The sequence below is a fragment of the Bombina bombina genome, chromosome 7 (assembly GCF_027579735.1).
Source record: "Bombina bombina isolate aBomBom1 chromosome 7, aBomBom1.pri, whole genome shotgun sequence".
Taxonomy (NCBI): Eukaryota; Metazoa; Chordata; class Amphibia; order Anura; family Bombinatoridae; genus Bombina; species Bombina bombina.
Window position 1 is genome coordinate 465,909,048 of NC_069505.1, and position 19,379 is coordinate 465,928,426.

General features: G+C 41.4%; 2 non-coding genes across 2 annotated transcripts; both read right to left on the reverse strand.

The window, feature by feature from the left end:
* Window positions 1-15,742: 15,742 nt before the first annotated feature.
* TRNAS-AGA (transfer RNA serine (anticodon AGA)) lies at window positions 15,743-15,824 on the reverse strand. The gene has a single exon. It is a non-coding gene; the product is annotated as a tRNA-Ser (tRNA).
* A 610-nt stretch (window positions 15,825-16,434) lies between these two features.
* Window positions 16,435-16,516, reverse strand: TRNAS-AGA (transfer RNA serine (anticodon AGA)). Its single transcript has one exon. It is a non-coding gene; the product is annotated as a tRNA-Ser (tRNA).
* Between the last annotated feature and the right edge of the window lie 2,863 nt (window positions 16,517-19,379).

The window sequence follows — 19,379 nt, forward strand, 5'->3', positions numbered from 1 at the left end:
ATCGTTCAAAATGGAAACTATCCGAACGATTTTACCCTCAATCCAAGAGGGTCAATTTATGACTACCGTGGATTTAAAGGATGCGTATCTACATATTCCTATCCACAAAGATCATCACCAGTTCCTAAGGTTCGCCTTTCTGGACAAACATTACCAGTTTGTGGCTCTCCCATTCGGGCTAGCCACTGCTCCAAGGATTTTCACAAAGGTACTCGGGGCCCTTCTAGCGGTTCTAAGACCAAGGAGCATTGCAGTGGCACCTTACTTGGACGACATTCTGATACAAGCGTCGTCTCTTTCAAAGGCAAAGGCTCACACAGACATCGTTCTGGCCTTTCTCAGATCTCACGGCTGGAAGGTGAACATAGAAAAAAGGTCCCTGTCTCCGTCGACAAGAGTCCCCTTCTTGGGGACAATAATAGATTCGTTAGAAATGAAGATTTTCCTGACAGGTGTCAGAAAGTCAAAGCTTCTAAACGCTTGTCAAGGTCTTCACTCTGTTCCTCGACCTTCCATAGCTCAGTGCTTGGAAGTAGTAGGATTGATGGTTGCAGCAATGGACATAGTTCCTTTTGCGCGAATTCATCTAAGACCATTACAACTGTGCATGCTCAAACAGTGGAATGGGGACTATACAGACTTGTCTCCAGTGATACAAGTAGATCAGAAGACCAGAGACTCACTACGTTGGTGGTTAACCCAGGATCATCTGTCCCAGGGAATGAGCTTCCGCAGACCAGAGTGGGTCATCGTCACGACCGACGCCAGTCTAGTGGGCTGGGGCGCGGTCTGGGACTCCCTGAAGGCTCAGGGTCTATGGTCTCGGGAAGAATCTCTTCTCCCGATAAACATTCTGGAACTGAGAGCGATATTCAATACTCTCAAAGCTTGGCCTCAGCTAGCAAAGGCCAGATTCATAAGATTCCAATCAGACAACATGACGACAGTTGCTTACATCAACCATCAGGGGGGAACAAGGAGTTCCCTGGCGATGAGAGAAGTGACCAAGATCATAAAATGGGCGGAGGATCACTCCTGCCACCTATCTGCGATCCACATCCCAGGAGTGGAAAACTGGGAGGCGGATTATCTGAGTCGTCAGACATTCCATCCGGGGGAGTGGGAACTCCACCCGGAGATATTTGCCCAGTTGACACAATTATGGGGCATTCCAGACATGGATCTGATGGCGTCTCGTCAGAACTTCAAAGTTCCTTGCTACGGGTCCAGATCCAGGGATCCCAGGGCGACTCTAGTGGATGCATTAGTAGCGCCTTGGACCTTCAACCTAGCTTATGTTTTTCCACCGTTTCCTCTCATTCCCAGGCTGGTAGCCAGGATCAAACAGGAGAGGGCCTTGGTGATTTTGATAGCTCCTGCGTGGCCACGCAGGACTTGGTATGCAGATATGGTGAATATGTCATCGGCTCCACCATGGAAGCTACCTTTGAGACAGGATCTTCTTGTACAGGGTCCATTCGAACATCCAAATCTAGTCTCTCTCCAGCTGACGGCTTGGAAATTGAACGCTTGATTTTATCTAAGCGTGGGTTTTCGGATTCTGTGATAGATACTCTGGTACAAGCCAGAAAACCTGTAACTAGAAAGATTTACCATAAAATGGAAAAGATATATCTGTTGGTGTGAATCCAAGGGATTCTCATGGAGTAAGATTAAAATTCCTAGGATCCTTTCCTTCCTACAAGAGGGTTTGGATAAGGGATTATCAGCGAGTTCTCTAAAGGGACAGATTTCTGCTTTATCTGTCTTGTTACTCAAACGACTGGCAGCTGTGCCAGATGTTCAAGCCTTTGTTCAGGCTTTGGTCAGGATCAAGCCTGTTTACAGGCCGTTAACTCCTCCCTGGAGTTTAAATTTAGTTCTTTCAGTTCTCCAAGGGGTTCCGTTTGAACCTTTACATTCCATAGATATTAAGTTGTTATCTTGGAAAGTTTTGTTTTTAGTTGCTATTTCTTCTGCTAGAAGAGTTTCTGAGTTATCTGCTCTGCAGTGTACTCCGCCCTATCTGGTGTTCCATTCAGATAAGGTCGTTTTGCGTACAAAACCTGTTTTTCTTCCAAAAGTTGTTTCCAACAAGAATATTAACCAGGAAATAGTTGTGCCTTCTTTGTGTCCGAATCCAGTTTCAAAGAAGGAACGTTTGTTACACAATTTAGATGTAGTCCGTGCTTTAAAGTTTTATCTAGAAGCAACAAAGGATTTCAGACAAACATCTTCTCTGTCGTCTATTCTGGTAAAAGGAGAGGTCAAAAAGCTACTGCTACCTCTCTTTCCTTTTGGCTGAAAAGCATCATCCGATTGGCTTATGAGACTGCCGGACGGCAGCCTCCTGAAAGAGTCACAGCTCACTCTACTAGGGCTGTGGCTTCCACATGGGCCTTCAAGAACGAGGCTTCTGTTGATCAGATATGTAAGGCAGCGACTTGGTCTTCCCTGCACACTTTTGCCAAATTCTACAAATTTGATACTTCTTCGCAGGCTATCTTTGGGAGAAAGGTTTTGCAAGCCGTGATGCCTTCCGTTTAGGTAAACTGACTTGTTCCCTCCCTTCATCCGTGTCCTAAAGCTTTGGTATTGGTATCCCACAAGTAAGGATGAATCCGTGGACTGGGTACACCAAGTAAGAGAAAACAGAATTTATGCTTACCTGATAAATTACTTTCTCTTACAGGTGTATCCAGTCCACGGCCCGCCCTGACAATTAAGTCAGGTTCAAATTTAATTTTTTGTAAAACTACAGTCACCACTGCACCCTATGGTTCTCCTTTTTCTCCTAACCGTCGGTCGAATAACTGGGGGGGCGGAGCCTGAGGGGAGCTATATGGACAGCTTTGCTGTGTGCTCTCTTTGCCACTTCTTGTAGGGATTGAGAATATCCCACAAGTAAGGATGAATCCGTGGACTGGATACACCTGTATCCGTGTCCTAAAGCTTTGGTATTGGTTCCCACAAGTTATGGATGACGCCGTGGACCGGACGCACCAATGTTGGAGAAAACAGAATTTATGCTTACCTGATAAATTACTTTCTCCAACGGTGTGTCCGGTCCACGGCCCGCCCTGGTTTTTTAATCAGGTTTGATAAATTTATTTCTTTAACTACAGTCACCACGGCACCCTATAGTTTCTCCTGTTTTTTCTCCTGTCCGTCGGTCGAATGACTGGGGTGGGCGGAGCCTAGGAGGGACTATATGGACAGCTTTTGCTGTACTCTTTGCCATTTCCTGTTGGGGAAGAGATATTCCCACAAGTTATGGATGACGCCGTGGACCGGACACACCGTTGGAGAAAGTAATTTATCAGGTAAGCATAAATTCTGTTTTTTCCACACGCTTCTTGCGACCCTGTTGACTATTTTGAATTAAACTCTTTGCAATTTTAAGAGTGCTGCATCCCTCTGCAAGATATCTCACTATTTTTGACTTTTCTGAGCCTGTCAAGTCCTTCTTTTGACCCATTTTGCCAAAGGAAAGGAAGTTGCCTAATAATTATGCACACCTGATATAGGGTGTTGATGTCATTAGACCATACCCCTTCTCATTACAGAGATGCACATGACCTAATATGCTTAATTGGTAGTAGGCTTTCGAGCCTATACAGCTTGGAGTAAGACAACATGCATAAAGAGGATGATGTGGTCAAAATACTCATTTGCCTAATAATTCTGCACTCCCTGTATTTAAGGTAAGCCTGATTACAGTGATTTAGTAACGACTAGTATCATGCTTACTATTAGAGGTAACACTCTTATTATTTTTTCAAATTACTGAAATATAAGACGTTTGCTGGGAGTGCTTAAACGTTTTTTATATGCTTTTTGGTGATAAAACTTTATTGGGGCCCAGTTTTTCCACATGGCTGGCTAAAATTTGCCTAGGGATAGTTTTGCTAGGCCTCTCACTGTGTAGACAGGAGTGGGAGGGGCCTAATTTCGCGCCTAAATGCGCATTAGCTTTTGCAGACTGAGACATCCAGTTTCCTTGAAAGAGTTCCCTGAATGCTTAGGACCTCTCTGAAGGGTTTTGGTGCTTTCCAAAGTCGTTTGTATGGCAAGGTAGGGCCACAGCAGAGCTGTGGCAGTTTGTTGTGACTGTTAAAAAACGTCTATTTCGTTTTTTTGATCCGTTTTTTAAACTAAGGGGTTAATCATCCATTTGCAAGTGGGTGCAATGCTCTGTTAGCCTATTATACACACTGTAAAAATGTTGTTTGATTTACTGCTTTTTTCACTGTTTTTCAAATTCTGACCTTTTTTATTCTTCTTAAAGGCACAGTACCGTTTTTATTGTTTGCTTGTTAACTTTCTGTAAAGTGTTTTCCAAGCTTGCTGGTCTCATTGCTAGTCTGTTTAAACATGTCTGACATAGAGGAAACTCCTTGTTCATTATGTTTAAAAGCCATGGTGGAACCCCCTCTTAGAATGTGTACCAAATGTACTGATTTCACTTTAATTAATAAAGACCATATTTTGTCTTTAAAAAATTTATCACCAGAGGAATCTGACGAGGGGGAAGTTATGCCGACTAACTCGCCCCATGTGTCAGAACCTTTAAATCCCGCTCAAGGGACTCATGCTCAAGAGGCGCCAAGTACATCCAGCGTGCCCATGGCGTTTACTTTACAAGACATGGCGGCAGTCATGGATAATACACTGTCAGCGGTATTATCCAGACTACCTGGGTTACGAGGAAAGCGAGACAGCTCTGGGGTTAGAAGAAATACAGAGCACTCTGACGCTTTAGTAGCTATGTCTGATACCCCCTCACAATATGCAGAAGCTGAGGAAGGAGAGCTTCTTTCTGTGGGTGATGTTTCTGACTCAGGGAAGATGATTCAACCTGATTCTGATATGGCAACATTTAAATTTAAGCTTGAACACCTCTGCGTGTTGCTCAGGGAGGTTTTAGCTACTCTGAATGACTGTGACACCATTGCAGTGCCAGAGAAATTGTGCAGATTGGATAAATACTATGCAGTGCCTGTTTACACTGATGTTTTTCCAATACCTAAAAGGTTTTCAGAAATTATTACTAAGGAATGGGATAGACCAGGTCTCTCCCCCTCCTATTTTTAAGAAATTGTTTCCAATAGATGCCGCCACACGGAACTTATGGCAAACGGTCCCTAAGGTGGAGGGAGCAGTTTCTACCCTAGCTAAGCGTACTACTATCCCCGTCGAGGACAGTTGTTCTTTCTTAGATCCAATGGATAAAAAGTTAGAGGGTTACCTTAAGAAAATGTTTATTCAACAAGGTTTTATTCTACAGCCTCTTGCATGCATTGCCCCAGTCACTGCTGCGGCGGCCTTCTGGTTTGAGTCTCTGGAGGAGGCTTTACAGGTAGAGACCCCATTGGACGATATACTTGACAAGCTTAGAGCACTTAAGCTAGCCAATTCATTTGTTTCTGATGCCATTGTTCATTTGACTAAACTAACGGCTAAGAATTCTGGTTTTGCTATTCAGGCGCGTAGGGCGCTATGGCTTAAATCATGGTCAGCTGACGTTACTTCAAAGTCTAAGCTTCTTAATATTCCCTTCAAGGGGCAGACCCTATTCGGGCCTGGTTTGAAGGAGATCATTTCTGATATCACTGGAGGAAAAGGTCATGCCCTCCCTCTGGACAGGTCTAATAAATAAAGGGCCAAACAGACTAATTTTTGTGCCTTTCGAAACTTTAAGACGAGCGCGGCATCAACTTCCTCTAATACAAAACAAGAGGGAACTTTTGCCCAGTCCAAGTCGGTCTGGAGACCTAACCAGGCTTGGAACAAAGGTAAGCAGGCCAACAAGCCTGCTGCTGCCACTAAGACAGCATGAAGGATTGGCCCCCAATCCGGTAACGGATCTAGTAGGGGGCAGACTTTCTCTCTTCGCCCAGGCTTGGGCAAGAGATGTCCAGGATCCCTGGGCGTTGGAAATTGTATCCCAGGGATATCTTCTGGACTTCAAAGCTTACCCTCCAAAAGGGAGATTTCACCTTTCACAATTATCTGCAAACCAGATAAAGAGAGAGACATTCTTACATTGTGTTCAAGACCTCCAAGTTAAGGGAGTGATCCACCCAGTTCCAAAGGAGGAACAGGGACAAGGCTTCTATTCAAATCTGTTTGTGGTTCCCAAGAAAGAGGGAACCTTCAGACCAATCTTAGATCTCAAGATCCTAAACAAATTTCTCAGGGTCCCATCATTCAAGATGGAGACTATTCGTACCATCCTACCTATGATCCAGGAGGGTCAATACATGACTACAGTGGATTTAAAGGATGCTTATCTTCACATTCCGATACACAAAGATCATTATCGGTTTCTCAGGTTTGCCTTCCTGGACAGGCATTACCAGTTTGTAGCTCTTCCCTTTGGGTTAGCTGCAGCTCCAAGAATCTTTACGAAGGTTCTGGGGTCACTTCTGGCGGTCCTAAGGCCGCGGGGCTTAGCAGTGGCCCCTTATTTAGATGACATTCTGATACAGGCGTCAAATTTCCAAATTGCCAAGTCTCATACGGACATAGTTCTGGCATTTCTAAGGTCGCACGGGTGGAAAGTGAACGAAGAGAAGAGTTCTCTATCCCCTCTCACAAGAGTTTCCTTTCTGGGAACTCTGATAGATTCTGTAGAAATGAGGATTTACCTGACAGAGACCAGGTTATCAAAACTTCTAAATTCTTGCCGTGTTCTTTATTCTACTTCTCACCCTTCGGTGGCTCAGTGTATGGAAGTAATCAGCTTAATGGTAGCGGCAATGGACATAGTGCCGTTTGCCCACCTACATCTCAGACCGCTGCAACTCTGCATGCTCAGTCAGTGGAATGGGGATTACACAGATTTGTCCCCCCTACAAAATCTGGATCAAGAGACCAGGGATTCTCTTCTCTGGTGGCTATCTCGGGTCCATCTGTCCAAAGGTATGACCTTCCGCAGGCCAGATTGGACAATAGTAATGACAGATGCCAGCCTTCTAGGCTGGGGGGCAGTCTGGAACTCCCTGAAGGCTCAGGGATCGTGGACACAGGAGGAGACCATCCTTCCAATAAACATTCTGGAACTAAGAGCGATTTTAAATGCTCTTCAGGCTTGGCCTCAGCTAGCGACAATGAGGTTCATCAGATTTCAGTCGGACAACATAACGACTATGGCTTACATCAACCATCAAGGTGGAACAAGGAGTTCTCTAGCGATGTTGGAAGTTTCAAAGATAATTCGTTGGGCAGAGATTCACTCTTGCCACCTATCAGCTATCCATATCCCAGGTGTAGAGAACTGGGAGGCGGATTTTCTAAGTCGACAGACTTTTCATCCGGGGGAGTGGGAACTCCATCCGGAGGTGTTTGCACAATTGGTTCAACGTTGGGGCAAACCAGAACTGGATCTCATGGTATCTCGCAAGAACGCTGAACTTCCTTGTTACGGATCCAGGTCCAGGGATCCCAAGGCAACGCTGATAGATGCTCTAGCAGCGCCTTGGTCCTTCAACCTGGCTTATGTGTTTCCACCGTTTCCTCTGCTCCCTCGTCTGATTGCCAAAATCAAGCAGGAGAGAGCATCAGTGATTTTGATAGCACCTGCGTGGCCACGCAGGACTTGGTATGCAGATCTGGTGGACATGTCATCCCTTCCACCATGGACTCTGCCTCTGAGACAGGACCTTCTACTTCAGGGTCCTTTCAACCATCCAAATCTAATTTCTCTGAGACTGACTGCCTGGAGATTGAAAGCTTGATTTTATCAAAGCGTGGCTTCTCCGAGTCAGTCATTGATACCTTAATTCAGGCACGAAAGCCTGTCACCAGGAAAATCTATCATAAGATATGGCGTCAATATCTTTATTGGTGTGAATCCAAGGGTTACTCATGGAGTAAAGTCAGGATTCCCAGGTTATTATCTTTTCTCCAAGAAGGATTGGAAAAGGGATTGTCAGCTAGTTCCTTAAAGGGACAGATTTCTGCTCTGTCTATTCTTTTGCACAAGCGTCTGGCGGATGTTCCAGACGTTCAGGCGTTTTGTCAGGCTTTAGTTAGGATCAAGCCTGTGTTTAAACCAGTTGCTCCGCCATGGAGTTTAAATTTGGTTTTTAAAGTTCTCCAAGGGGTTCCGTTTGAGCCTCTTCATTCCATAGATATCAAGCTTTTATCTTGGAAAGTTCTGTTTTTGGTAGCTATTTCCTCGGCTCGTAGAGTTTCCGAGTTATCTGCCTTACAGTGTGATTCCCCTTATCTGATCTTCCATGCAGATAAGGTAGTTTTGCGTACCAAACCTGGGTTTTTACCTAAGGTGGTATCTAATAAGAATATCAATCAGGAGATTGTTGTTCCGTCATTGTGTCCTAATCCTTCTTCAAAGAAGGAACGTCTATTACACAATCTTGACGTGGTTCGTGCTTTAAAGTTTTATTTACAAGCTACTAAACACTTTCGTCAAACATCTGCTTTGTTTGTTGTCTACTCTGGACAGAGGAGAGGTCAAAAGGCTTCGGCAACTTTTCTTTCGTTTTGGCTAAGAAGTATAATACGCTTAGCTTATGAGACTGCTGGCCAGCAGCCTCCTGAAAGGATTACAGCTCATTCTACTAGAGCTGTGGCTTCCACATGGGCTTTTAAAAATGAGGCTTCTGTTGAACAGATTTGCAAGGCGGCGACTTGGTCTTCGCTTCATACTTTTTCAAAGTTTTATAAATTTGATACTTTTGCTTCTTCGGAGGCTATTTTTGGGAGAAAGGTTTTACAGGCAGTGGTACCTTCCGTTTAAGTACCTACCTTGTCCCTCCCTTCATCCGTGTACTCTAGCTTTGGTATTGGTATCCCACAAGTAATGGATGATCCGTGGACTGGATACACCTTACAAGAGAAAACATAATTTATGCTTACCTGATAAATGTATCTCTCTTGTGGTGTATCCAGTCCACGGCCCGCCCTGTCATTTTTAGGCAGGTATATTTTATTTTTAAACTACAGTCACCACTGCACCCTATGGTTTTTCCTTTCTCTTGCTTGTCTTCGGTCGAATGACTGGAGCTCTGCTGTGGGTGATCCTCTTGCAGCTTCCTGTTGGGAAGGAGAATATCCCACAAGTAATGGATGATCCGTGGACTGGATACACCACAAGAGAAATAAATTTATCAGGTAAGCATAAATTATGTTTTTCGATCTCTTCTGATGATAGTTTGTTGATGGTTATAGTGTCCCAAAAAAAGCTCTTTTTTAAAGCTGCCTATCTTGCTAGCAATTTAAAATTCCCAAAATAGTTTGTAGAAGGTATCATTAATTTCTTCCGGGTCATGTATATATGTTCCCCTACTTTTATTGTATGTTTTTTTCATATTTTACTAGCTTCACTAAATAACTACCTATTTTATTGACAAATATCATCAATTTAGCTTTGCTTTTCAAATCCTCTCTTATAGTTTCCTGGAGAAAGAATGCATCCCTTTCTTGTTTAGCCTGTATGTATTTAGACCAATTATTCTTTGAGGCTATTTGAAGATAACTATTATATGCACTGGTCAGTTGATTAGTGAGTTGTTCCTCTCTCCTTTTTCTTTTTTTTAAATAAAGCCATGAAACTATCCTCTTAATACAGTTTTAGCTGTTTCCCATAGAATTTCTATCCTATCCTCATATTCTCTGTTCAAATTGAGGAAAATATTCAATTTTTCTTTTAGCATAGCAACAAAGGATGCATTTTTCAACAAATAATTTGGAGATTTTTAATGTTATAGGTGCATGATCTGACACTGTAAATTCCTTGTTTTCAGCTTTTAGATTTTCCTTCAATAACACATCCTCTACTAAGAAATAGTCAATCCTGGACAGTGATGATAGCGATTTAGATAAGGATGTGTAACATTTATTATCCAGATTCTGAATCCTCCAAATATTGTGTATTTTGAGTGCTCTTTTAAATGTGTGTATAATTCTAATTTCTTTTGATATTCTATAATCCTTCTCTCTACCTCTTGAACTTTTCCTGTCAATCGCCAATCTAGGAGTTACATTAAAATCACCCGCTACTATTAAGTTAGAATCTATATAATTAAGAAGAAGCGCCTGTAGCCTACCCCAAAAATCCAGTTGTTCGGACAATAAATATTACATAGTGTATAGAACTTATCTTTAATTTCTATTTTGATAATAAGATACCGTGAGTTATCGTCTATTTTAGACTCTAGAATTTTATAATCCAAGTTTTTATTCAGCAAAATAGCCACTGCCTTTTTCCTCTCAGTACATGGTGTAGCAAATATCTTTTTTACCCAGTTAACTTTGAGTTTAACTAGTTCTGAAGTTGCTAATCTTACTTCTTGTAGGAATGCAATGCCAGTCTTATTTTATTTTAATTGCTTAAGAATTGTTTTTCTTTTAATTGGTGAAATAATTCCACCAGCATTCCATGACGTGATATTTATTGTATGTTTAAGCCTCTGAACCATAGAATTATACTAGCGTGTCTAAGTGAAACATGTGTCCACATAACTTTTACTGATCAACATCATTTTTAATAACCCCATTCGTATGGGAGAAGGTTTAAGAAAGAAAAAAACACAAAAAAAAGAAAAAAGGAGACAAAAAAGGATAAAAACTGTAGCAACCTCAGAATACAAATTAGGCATCGCCATATTCTTGAGCTAAATACTGCCTTGCAGGATAGACAACAAATGAATGCAATGCTTTTTTGGATAAACTGTGAACAGAATTGTGACATTATTTTCTAATCATACTTTTTTTGTCTTCTATCATTAAAGGTTCAGATAGTTTTTTAAAGTATTTTAAAATCTCTATTTTGTTCTTGTAATTGAGGAATTTAGCTATTATTGGTCTGGGTAATTGCCTGTTTTGGGACCCTTCTTCCGTAAACTGTTTGCTGGGGCCTAGTCTGTGTACTCGCTCTACTATTATCTCTGACGCATCCTCTTGCATGCCGTCTAGGTATTTCCTTTGAAATCAGTGACTCTAAGTCTTGCTTTACATATTTTTCAGACACACCTATAAATCTTAGATTATTTCTTCTAGATCTGGCTTCTGCTATATAAGCTCTTTCTTGCAATGTTTCAATTTTTACTGTTAATGAGTCAATTATATTACTCTTGGCACTCAGTTGATCCTCTAAGTCAGAGATTCTATTTTCTGCCTCTCCTATTATAGCGTTAAATTGTTTTAACTTACCAATAACTCTTGTCTAAGTTTGTCAAACTGAGGCATCATCAATGCGGAAATTTGTGTTATTAGCATTTGAGTATCGATATTTGTATAGAAAAAAGGAGGTGGTTAAAGATACTGACACTCTCAATCTCAAAAATGCTAACCCAGAGGTTGGACTATCTCCTAGAACCAACCACGAAGTGCAGACAAAAAACAGATTATTGGGTAGCACTAAACAGCTTAGAGGGGGGTAGAAGATAATATCTGTGATGGTTAGTGTATAAAATGGGAGAAATTAATAGGTGACAAATAAGAGAGGGAAGTCCCTGGATTGTATGGAGATGGACTAAATAGTCTAAAATGTTAGAGACAACAATGTAACAAATGTAGTACACTTGTAACATGTTGTGTTTAGGTAACCTATGTAACAAACCTATGTAACAACTGGAGTACGCTAGCAACATATTATGTTTAGGTAACCTCAAGGATGAGACTGAATCAAACTATATACACTATGTGTAAGCATAAAAAATTCTATGTTTTAATGATACAGAAAGGAATATGACCTAAAAAAAGTAAATAATTGTAAAACAATCTTAATAATAATTTTTAAGGTGCCGGCACCAAATATATCAAGAACAGCAATTTAAAACCGTGTGTTAAAACAAATGATGGAGAATTATATCGGCTAAAAACTAAAAATGCAATAGCATAAACAAAAGTCTGTTATCATATACAGTTCATATCAGCTTGACCACATCGGGAGGAATTTTATCGTGTGCTTCTTATTTGATTAGTGGTGTTTACCGTACTGACGTAAGGGGTTACCGTCCTCAGGTATTGGAAAATCCTGTTTGGTAAAGGGATTGTTGCGGACCTGAAAGAAATATGTGGATCCTCTCCAGCAATGATATCTTATGCGGTATGGGTGGCAGACAGTGTTGCTAGGTATTTTGGAATTTGCAAAGTTACCAAATCCTGTTTCATTTGAGGAATAGTTGTGGTGCTTCCACTCAGTTGCAGGTAAGTCCTGGGGCTGAGGTATTTGCTGGCAGCCGAACCTTCTCTTGCGGGCTGTACCTCTAGGTCCTATTACCTGTTCCGGTGTGAGGGGTCACAAGTAAAGAGTTTGGTAGTAGGTTTTAGTGAAGGAAACTCGGTGTATAGATCCTGGGTGAGGAATTACGCATATGTATGCACCGGTAGCAATTTAGACGGCTTTAATGCACCTCACCTACTATGACCAGAGTTCCCACTTCAAGTATACTGATGAGCAATCTACGCGTTTCAGCCCCGTAGGCCTTTATCAAGATGCTCATAGTGGTATGGAACGGATTTAAATATCCTCATGTTATTCCTGATAGGTCAATTATTAACTCCCACAGGGTGTGTTGCAATCAGGGATCAGCTGTCTTATTGTTGCACTTTTTGGTTGACTTGGATTGACATATAGTGAGTATATATTTTGCGTAACATTTATATTACAATTTGCATAACATTTATAAAACATTTATACACAGAAAATGTAAAAGAGACAAAGTATGACATATGAAAATCGGAGCATACAATATGTTTTAGCTTGACTGAGAGTATTAAAAACGGTGTCTCATATATTATTTCAATGTATCAATAAAATATGTGTATATATACTTCTTGTAACTATTGTTACTAAGTGTATCTCAGCTACTGAAATAAAGAATCCATGTGGTTAAATACATTTAGTTTATAAGTTAGAATTCTAAAGATAGTTCTAGGGTTGAAAAATCAATTAAAAATTGAAAAAAATATTAAAGAAACAAGAGGTCATGTAAATGCGGAATAAGGGTATATGATCTTGTAATTCAAAAGATTTTTTTTAAATTAATTATATTGTGCTTTTAACAATGATGGTCAGCACAGTTATATGTAAAAAAGGCCAATATGGATCAAATTATTAATCGAATTATTCGAGCAAGCTGGTGAACTAGCAAGCGAAATATTGTTAAAACCAATATTGATGACAATATTTTGACTTGTGTTTTATCCATTTAGACTATATTTAAAGAGTGCTTTTATAGTAAAAAATTGTGGTTAATACCAGCAATAATAAACATATGGGAAAGAACTAAATAAACTCTCAGAGGAGTGTGCATGATCTATCCGGACATAGCGTAATTTAGGCTAAAAATAACCGTGATATATAGAAAGTTAATGTAAGTGACGTGCAGTGTTAAACTTATTAATTCAGGTAAGTGTCTGTGTTTGAGAATCTAGTGAAAAGAAAACTGGTCACACAAGAAATTGTGATCAGATATAATTAACGACTTAGTTAGTGTAGGAATTTTTAATTTTTGCAATAGAGGGGCATGATCCCCAGAATATGCAAGTATGCTTCATACATTAGTATATATATATATCTAGAGAGATATTGAAAAATGGGGAGGGTACTATTCTATAATAATTCTATAAGTGCACTTGAACCCAATTGTGTAAGAGGGATTGTGTGTTAAGGTTTATTTCAAATTAGATAAGGGAATTTAGATCTAGTTCAGAGTTAAGACTGTCTGGATGAAGTGTATTATAATGGAATATATATTCTGCTTCCTTTTTGGTGAGAAGGGTGTTCATGTTTCCTCCCCTTTTATTTAGCATGAGTTTTTTTATTCCCCAAAATTTAAAATGTTTTAAATTACCCTTATGAACTTCTTTGAAATGAGAATAAAGTTTAGTGTCTGAAGATTTGTGTTCTATTTTCAACAAATGTTCTTGAATCCTATCTTTTAACATTCTACTTGTTTGACCAAAGTAGAGAAGTTTGCAAGAGCACTGTATGCAATAAATAATATTTTTATCTGTGCATCTGATTATTTCTTTTATTTTGGTGTAATATTTAGTTTTATGGGATTTTAGTTCTTTGAGCTTTGTACTATACTGGCATGATTTACAATTAATACATGGGTAATAGCCACTGAGTTGTTTGCCTAAAAGGTCTCTATCCAATGTTTGGTTGTCATTCTTAAATTCACTAGGTGAAAGTATCATTTTTAAGTTTCTTGCTTTCCTGAAAATAATGTCCGGTTGGTTTTTTATATTATGCCCTAAAATGTGATCTTGTTTCAAAAGATACCAATGTTTTTTTAAAATTTTCCTGATCTCTGAATGTTGTGAGCTGAAGTCCGTTATGAATGGTATAAAAAGGTCATCATGGTTATTATTTGGGTTATTAGTTTTTTCTTTTGATTTGGTTGTTAATAGTGTATCTCTATTTATATTAGCCACTTCATTTTGAGTTTTTATAATGGTATTTGGGTCATATCCTTTTTCTATAAACCTATCTGTGAGAATTTGGGATTGTGATTGATAGCTATCTATGGAGGAACAGTTTTTCTTTAACCTCATAAATTGACTTTTAGGGATATTAGATTTCCATTTCGTTAGATGATAACTTTCAGAATGTATATAATTGTTGGCATCTATATCTTTAAAGTATGTTCTAGTCTGTATTAGGTTATTAATGATCTCAATTTCAATGTCGAGAAAGTGAAATTTACTGCTACTGTATTCATGGGTAAAAGATAGACCCATGTCATTCTTATTTATATCAGTGATAAATATGTCTAATAATTCTGTGTCGCCCTTCCATATTATGAAAATGTCGTCAATGTATCTGCAATAGTGCACAAGGTTCGCCCCCCATGGGCCGTTGTTAATATGGATTTCTTCAAAATGGCCCATGAACAAGTTAGCGTAACTGGGGGCGAACCTTGTGCCCATAGCAGTACCCTTTGTTTTCAAAAAAATTTCATCATTAAAAAGAAAACTATTATTGGATAGGATAAATTCTATACAATCTAGAATAAATTTATTTTGTATTGTTGGAAGTTTTTTGTCCCTATCCAGATAAACTTTAACTGCTGATAAACCTAAAATATGGGAAATATTGGTGTAGAGTGAATTGACGTCACAAGTGACGAAAATATAGTTATCCTGCCAGACAAGATTTTTTATTAGATTAAGGAAGTGTGTTGAGTCTTTCAGATATGATTGTAAATTGACAACATATTTCTGCAGATAAAAATCTACATATTGTGATAAATTGCTAGTAAGTGATTCTATCCCTGATATGATAGGGCGGCCAGGTGGTCTGGTTTTATGTTTGTGCACTTTTGGTAGAAAATAAAACATGGGGGTCTTAGGGTGGGTTATGATTAAAAAGTTAAGTTCTGACTGGTTAATGATGCCCTCTATACTGGCATTCTTTAAAAGGGTGTCTAGTTGTTTAATTTGTTTCTGAAGGGGATTCATTGCTAACTTTTTATATGTGGTTTTGTCATTAAGAAATCTGTTTGATTCTTCTATGTAATAGTCAGTATCCATGACTACAATTCCTCCCCCCTTATCCGCCTGCTTAATCACTATCTCTTTATTGTTTTTTAGTTTAGTTAATACTTCAAATTCTTTTTTGGTTAGATTATTCTTTACCCAAAATATATTACAGATCCTACTGCCTCTCTGCTACACAGATTAATGCACACCCCTAGTGCGTAAGGAGGTAAAACCATGGAGAGCTCTCGCGAGCGAAAGGAGCCGGACACTCGCTAAAGAAAGACGTAGTCGACAGTATTCGAACCTGCGCGGGGGGACCCCAATGGATTTCTAGTCCATCGCCTTAACCACTCGGCCACGACTACACAGGCTGGTGTTGGCACAAACCTTCAACTACCAAAGCTAAAATGCCCGGTAGCTGCCTACTTTCCAGGGTGGGTCCAAGTCATACTGAATATTGCCTGGCTTCCCTTCAGATGCTTACGACAGGCTTGTTGACTTTTTATTTTTTACTCGTAATCATTTCTTGCAGTTTTTTGAATGTATTTATTTATTGGAAAAGCCCTATGCTTGCTCAAAGAAAGCCCATTGTTCCATCTTTGGCTTTTAAATTTCAGACCTGAGTCAGAGCAGCCTGAGAGCTAGCCCACAAACACAAGTAGGAGGCACGCACAAGCCGGTTAGCTCAGTTGGTTAGAGCGTGGTGCTAATAATGCCAACGACAACGACAATGCTTACGACAGGCTTGTTGACTTTTTATTTTTTACTCGTAATCATTTCTTGCAGTTTTTTTAATGTATCTTCCTGTAAAAAAGGAGAGGGAGTGCCGGTCTTGCAGCATGCACCTTTGCTACTGGTTCTTATGCTCCCCAACTTAACAGCTAAACAGATTAATGCACACCCCTGGTGCGTAAGGAGGTAAAACCATGGAGAGCTCTCACAAGTGAAAGGAGCCGGACACTCGCTAAAGAAAGACGTAGTCGGCAGGATTCGAACCTGCGCGGGGAGACCCCAATGGATTTCTAGTCCATCGCCTTAACCACTCAGCCACAACTACACAGGCTGGCGATGGCATCAAAAGGAAAGAGTCTGGAACAAACCTTCAACTACCAAAGCTAAAATGCCCGGTAGCTGCCTACTTTCCAGGGTGGGTCCAAGTCATACTGAATATTGCCTGGCTTCCCTTCAGATGCTTACGACAGGCTTGTTGACTTTTTATTTTTTACTCGTTGTTACGGTACCAACAGTGTACCAAGGGTTAATACCAGATGAACAATGTCCTGCATAGGGAATCAGCAATTCACAACCCAGCCAGTTTCAGGTTTAAAACAGAATGTCATTTATTAAAGGCTAGATGCCTAGTATTTATACAGGTTTGACCCCAGATGGGGGGGTTGAAAGACTCTTGTACATTTAGATAAAAAGGGGAAGACGCCCTTTTATGAAACAGTAGAATTACATTACTTAAATACTTTACTTAGGCAGATAACAACTTAAACACATTTGGCTTGTCTTATCACCTAGCGTCTGCTCTCTGAGGGTGATTAAACAATGGCCTGTTTATTACTTAAATGTAATTATAGCACACAATAGCTGAGGCCAGCAACTCTGTCTTTAGAAATTAGTTTCTTAGCTAAACACAATTAACTCCTTCAGTCCTGACAGAAGGGTCTGTCACATATCTCCCCCCTTGTGGAACACTCCGGCAGACCCGGCTTGACCCTTTGGCGGGTCAACCTGGGGATGACCGGACTAGGAGGTGGTAGGCATGTCAGTTTGCCAGGACAATCCATCTGTATTCCCGTTATGAGAGAGAATTCCTGTCCATACAAAGAAGGGTTCAACTTCCTCAGTGCCCAGACTAGGGCTAAACAGTCCTTCAAAATCCCATCAGCTTCTTTACGAGTTTTCTGTACCTGCTTTTTATAGGTATCCACAATCCCTTCATACTGACATAGGGTGCCCTTGAGTTGCTGCACCTCACTATGAGCCAGCGTCAGCTTCTCCTCAAGTGTCGCTAAGTTTGTCTTTAATGTTTCATGTCCCACTCTCAAGCTGGTGTTTTCTGCAGTCTGTCGGTGCAGCTTGTCTAGCAGAGATTCACGTTCTAAACGTGCTTTTTCCTCTGCGCTCCTCTTCTCCTTCATCAGCGCATTGTAACGGGACTTCCACGTATCAATAGCGGATAGAGATTTACTGAGCTCAGCGTCCTGGGGCTTAGCAGCAGGGGGGTCAATCTCTGCTGCACGGATCTGAGCACGGGTAGTCACAGGGTTAACATCAGCGGGACCCATGGGAGCATAGGCAGAAACAAGGGGAGCCAAGTCATTTCCAAGAAGAACATCAGCAGGTAAGTCCTTCTTGACCCCCACATTCACAGGTCTAGCGCCCACTCCCCAATCCAAATGTACCCTGGCAACAGGTAGGCTGAACACATCGCCCCCTGCTACCCTCACAGCCACAGTGTCTCCAGTGTACTGTTTCTCAGACACCAAGTTCTTTTGAAGCAAGGTCATGGTAGCACCAGTATCCCGTAGACCACTGACCTTCTTCCCATTCACTTTAACCAGTTGCCGGTTATTCCGGTGGGCAGCTTGCACAAGGTCTGCCTCATGTAGGATGCTCCAGCATTCTTGCGCCTCTACGTAGCGGGCCGCAGGCTGAGAGTTACGTGGGATTCCGCCGGCGGGTCTTCTCCAGGACTGTGCTTGGTTCGCTGCATTTAGGGGACACTCTGGTCTTTTGTGCCCTAGTTGCTTACATCCAAAGCACCAAATAGGCTGTGAGTAGCCCCGTGAATTGAACCGGGCTCTCTGAGGGTAGTTCGTGGCCAGAGGCCGTGTGGTATAGCGGTGCGCCGGGGGTTGGTAACTGGCAGCTGCTGGGGTGACTGGGGGCCTGTACTCCACTCTAGCAGGGGGCTTAGTGGTAGAAGTGTCCAGTTTGCGGGCATCCGTATACTCATCTGCCAAGCGAGCCGCTTCATGCAGGGTGGAGGGTTTACGGTCCCGAACCCACTCTCGAACTCCTGCGGGTAACTTGTCGAAGCAATGTTCCAACAGGAATAGCTGCAGCACCTCTTCCCCAGACACGGCTTGGCACCCCGCTATCCATTGAGCTGCTGTGCGGTGCACCTTACATGCCCACTCAAGGTAGGAATCTCCAGTTAATTTAACAGTGTCTCTGAACCGCCTCCGGTATGCCTCCGGTGTAACCGCATACCTGGAGAGCAGAACCTCTTTTACAGTATTATAATCCCCGACTTCCTCATCTGGAATGGCCCGAAAAGCCTCACTGGCCCGGCCGGATAATTTTCCGGATAATATCATGACCCAGTCCTCTGCGGGTACCTTGTGTAGTGCACATTGCCTCTCAAAATCCGCAAGGTACCCATCAATCTCTCCTTCTGTTTCCAGGAAGTTTTTAAAAGCTGCAAAATTTACTTTTCTCTTTTCCACTGGGTTTGCTGCAGCGCCACTTTGGCGAAGTAGGTTGGCCTCCACAGCTGCTATGACCCGGTCGATAATTTCCGCAGATGGGTTGGGGCCATAATGTGCCAGTCTTATTTTAACCGCCCGATCAAAGCTTGCTTCTGCGGGGGTTCTGTCTGCTATGCTGGGCCCATTGGTTCCTTCTGTCCCTGGTACTCTTTCCATCTTAGTCAGTATTGTAATAATCCCCCTCTTCCTGAGGTTACTGGCTTGTGTAGTTGCTCTTCTGGGCGATAAGGTTCATTCCGTCGCTTGCCACCAATGTTACGGTACCAACAGTGTACCAAGGGTTAATACCAGATGAACAATGTCCTGCATAGGGAATCAGCAATTCACAACCCAGCCAGTTTCAGGTTTAAAACAGAATGTCATTTATTAAAGGCTAGATGCCTAGTATTTATACAGGTTTGACCCCAGATGGGGGGGTTG